Genomic DNA, 4787 nt, shown 5'->3' with positions numbered 1-4787 from the left:
CGAGACAGCACAAAAGATTTCCATGACTACGATTAACAACCTCAGTTTGACCATCGGTTTGAGGATGATAGGCAGTAGAAAATCTTAATTTTGTGCCAGCCATGTGCCATAAGGTTTTCCAAAAATAGCTCATAAAGCGAACATCCCGGTCGGAAACAATAGTTTTTTGGAAGACCATATAACTTGACGATATGGGCAAAGTACAATTTGGCCACTTGTGACACATCAAAGGTCTTAGCACAAGGAATAAAATGGGCAATCTTAGAGAAGCGATCCACAACCACGAGGATTGAATCATGTTTTTTAAATGTGCGAGGCAAGCCCAGGACAAAATCCATATTAAGATCCTGCCACGGGTGATCAGGCACGGGTAACAGAGTGTAAAGTCCAGTGTTTTGTTTTCTGTGTTTTGCTAACTGACAAGCCCTACATTGACCAACTAATTTTGCGACGTCACGTTTGAGACTTGGCCAGTAGAATTGCGCTCCAATTCCTCAATGGTTTTATCACGTCCAAAATGACCCGATAGGCCACCGGCATGGATCTCACAAACAAGGAAGTCACACACGGACGTATGGGGGACACAAAGCTTGTTAGCCTTAAACAGGTAACCGTCTTGGAGGGAATAACTGTCCAAAGCTAAGTTCAGATCAGTCAGCAAAGTGAGAGCGATTTTGCCAAAGTTCGGACAAGTTGTATAATCTTCCTTCATTTTGTCAAACCCAGTGACTTTGATGCTAATGGTAGACAGAAGGTTAACCCTTCGGTTAAGCGCATCAGCCGTCTTATTCTCAACCTCAGCTCTATGTTTGAGTACAAAGGTATACTCCTGTAAGAACTCGATCCAACGAGCATGTCTCAAATTTAGTTTCTTCTGAGAATTTAGGAATCGAAGAGCTTCGTGGTCGGAAAAAAGCACGAATTCATGCGGAAGTAAATAATGGTGCCAATAGCGTAAAGCTTAAATAACCGCATAAAATTCCTTATCGTAAGTGGAGTACTTTTTCTTAGCCTAATTTAGTTCTCATTTGAATATTTGCTACTACCACCAAGATCCGCACCGACGGCCGCTCCGCCGGCTCGCGCCCCGAGTTTTGCGGCGGCCGCCACGCCCTCCTACTCATCGAGGCATGGCGCTCGCCCCGGCAAAATGGATCCGTAACTTCAAGAAAAGGATTGGCTCTGATGGCTGGGCTCGAGGTCCCGACCCTGAACCCGTCAGCTATCGGCAGACTACTCGAGCTGCCTCGCACGGCGAGAGCGGGTCGCCGCGTGCCGGCCGACGACTGTCGGGCTGTCAACGGTCCCTCCCCTCCTAGCGGGGGAAGGGCGCCTCGCGATTTCGACGTCGGAGAGGACATCTACCTGGTTGATCCTGCCAGTAGTCATATGCTTGTCTCAAAGATTAAGCCATGCATGTGTAAGTATGAACTAATTCAGACTGTGAAACTACAAATGGCTCATTAAATCACTCCCGGCTCGGGGATCTTAACCCAATTCCCTTTCGGAGCTCGCGCGTGGTCGCGCTCTCTGACGGGCCGGGGGGTTCAAAGGGTCTGTGGGGCGTTACGTTTTGAGGGCCTCGGCCATGAGCCCAAAAAATAGGCCTGCTGGCTAGTTTTTCCCCCCACAGGCCGAGCCCAGGCGCTGTCTGCACGACGGGCGCCCGTCGGGCATGCGACGGGCGCCCGCTGCATTGCTGCAACGTATGTCCAACCAAAAATTAGCCCCATTGGCTAGTTTTCTCCTGGCGGCCGCCGCACCCTCCTACTCATCGGGGCATGGCGCTCGCCCCGATGGCCGGGTGTGGGTCGCGCGCTTTAGCGCCATTCATTTTCGGGGCTAGTTGATTCAGTAGGTGACTTGTTACACACTCCTTAGTGGATTTTGACTTTTTGTCACATTTATTCTCATAAGCACAGGAGGGCTGCACCCATGGCCCTTTGGCTTAACGAGGGTTCTGACTAGTCACCTTCTAGGGCTATTTTCGTCTTTTGTCTTTTACTTTATTTGGCCTATATAAAGGCTCATAATCATCTTTTATGTGTTAATGAATATTTTGAGAGCTTTTGCCTATTGAATATTTGTTGGTGGATTCTAACGACGGTGGATTCCGACACTCCGATTGGTGGATTCCACGTGTTTGATTATTTCTCCCTACTTTTTCTTCTCAACTCTACAATCAAGACGTTGTTTTACATCAGCTTTGGTATCAAAGCAGATCGTTTCCTAGTTTATGGATGCTCCACCACCTGGATTCTACGCAGCGCCTCATCTTTTCTTCGTCAGATCAATCGCTCCACGAACACCAAATCGCTACGAGATCCATCACCCGATTAGGATCCGGATCCGATTTATGCGAGGAGATCACTCTCAAGGAGGAAAACAATAAACCATTACCATCATCAAATCTCCACACAAGGAGATAATAACAAGTAAGCTTTATTCAATAGATTTTCTTTCCCCGTTTTAGATTAAAAAAAAAGAAGCTCTCTAAAAAAGAGAGAGAGAAAAAAAAATAGAAAGAGCTCTCTGAAAAAAAAAAAGAGAGAAAAAAAAAGAAAAAGAAAGAAAGGGCTCTCTGAAAAAAAAGAGAGAAAAAAAAAAATTCTGAAATTCAGTTTATTTGTTTCATCTTTAACTTTAATTTTAAATTTTGAAAATTTCGAAATTAAGTTTAGAAGATATTTTTGTCTTCTTTTCTTATTTACCTTTCCTTAATTTTAGGAAATTAGTTTCTATAATTTTGGAATTAATTTCCATAATTTTGGGGCTTAGTTTCCAAAATTTTAGAGATTAGTTTCCATAATTTTAGGGATTAGTATCCATAATTTTAGGGATTAGTTTCCATAATTTTAGGGATTGGTTTCTAAAATTTTAATGATTAGTTTCCAAAATTTTAGAGATTAGTTTCCAAAATTTTAGGGATTTTTCATAATTTTAGGGTTTAGTTTCCACAATTTTCGGGATTAGTTTCCATAATTTTTAAAAATTAGTTCCCCTAATTTTAGGATAAATACCTATCTTATCTACTTTCCTAACTTAATCCCAACCAACCCAAAACCTAAACCCATTAACCCACTAGCCTAAACCTCTCGTCATTCCAAAACCCAAACACCACTAACCAACTAAGCCCATCAGCCTAACCTAGCCCATGTTTTAGCCTTAGTGAATCAGTAGAAACCAACCCAAAAATCGACCTATTTACCTACAACCCAATCCAAACCCATCATCATCTTCCTCCTCTTTAGTCCCAGTCGTCACTCACATCTATCATCTCATCTTCCTCTGTTCGCCGATGCTGCCGCCGACCTCCACGGACGACGCCACCGCCGATTTCCACAGCCCTTGCTCTGCCACCATCTTCACCACCACCGCTGCCCCTACAGCCCTTGCCGGGGCCGCCACTACCGCAGCCACCCGCTGTTGCAATTTCCAGCCGTAGCCGCCCATCCGCAACCATCTTTGCTGCTACGACCACTGCTGCCACTTCCACCGCCCCTACCGCAGCCCATCTTCACCGCGGCCGTCGCTCTACTACTATCGTCGTTGCAGCCCCTACGCGGTCCTGCCACTGCTTCGTCACAGTCGTCGCTGCCATTCTTGCAGCTCCCTGCCACCGCAGCCGCCGTCGCTGTCCCTACCACCGCAGCTTCGCCACCGTCGCTATTCTCAGATTCCGGCCACCGTTATCATGACCACCATCTACAGTGGACGTGCGGCATTCGGTAAAATCTATCATTTCTTTACTATTATTTGTTAGTCTTAAAATAGCAACTGTCTTTCTGTTGGTGTGGATCATAATTATATTGAGCCTGTTCTTACCTGCTATTGCCAACCGATTTACATTGCTTAATTCATTTATTTTATTTAACAAGCGCTTGAGCCTGATATTGCCTACCTACTTCTTTTTGTTTGTTACAAAAAAACAATTAATATTAACGGTAGACCTAGTTAGGTTAGAGGGAAAGTCTTGACATATCTACAGTCCCCGTCTCGATCTCAGGAGCTTATACTATTGGTTTGCAATTTTTCTGCTGAGTCTGACTGGCTCTTACTGAAAACTTCATAAGTGGCTGTAGGTTATTCTAGTTATTACTCCCTTATTATTCGCTGTGATCTCTTAGCTTGCATATCATCATTTATTTATTGCATTTATTTCTTTAGTGGTAGAGACACTTTATATGAACCTTCGTAGTGGTTGGAGAGTCTTTCACCTTTCATCCCAATCTATTATGGAACCCAATACCATGGAAGATTTTTTTGTCGATTTTTACAAGAGTCCATTGAAACCATTACTACCAGATTGGACGACTTCAATGCTCGTCTTGAGGCTATTGAGATGGGTCGTGACCAACATGAGACCAGGAGTGATGTCGGTGCATCCAACACGGGTGCCACGCGTATCACTCCTAATGTCGATACCCATCGACAAGCTCCATACTACCCTCACCATGAGAGAGGTCCTAAGAGAGAACCCCATAGGCAAAATTATCGTGAAGATACATTTGATTTTCATAATAACAGGGGGTTTAGAGGCAATGTCGCCTTTAGAGAATCTCAAAACCATGACAATCAAATTATAAAAAATATTAAGGTGGATGCCCCAACTATTGACGGTCGCTTAGATCCTACTGTATTTACTGACTGGCTCCGTGAGATGGACCATTTCTTTGAGTGGTATGATCTAGCAGAAAACCGATGCGTTAGATTTGCCCAAATGAAACTAGTCGGCCAAGCCAAACTGTTTTGGCAAAGTATAGAACAACTATTAGTGCGACGAAACC

The sequence above is a fragment of the Typha latifolia genome, chromosome 3 (genome assembly GCF_019914945.1).
Source record: "Typha latifolia isolate L0001 chromosome 3, TyphaL0001v2, whole genome shotgun sequence".
In the NCBI taxonomy this organism is placed as follows: Eukaryota; Viridiplantae; Streptophyta; class Magnoliopsida; order Poales; family Typhaceae; genus Typha; species Typha latifolia.
This window is presented reverse-complemented; position numbering follows the sequence as displayed.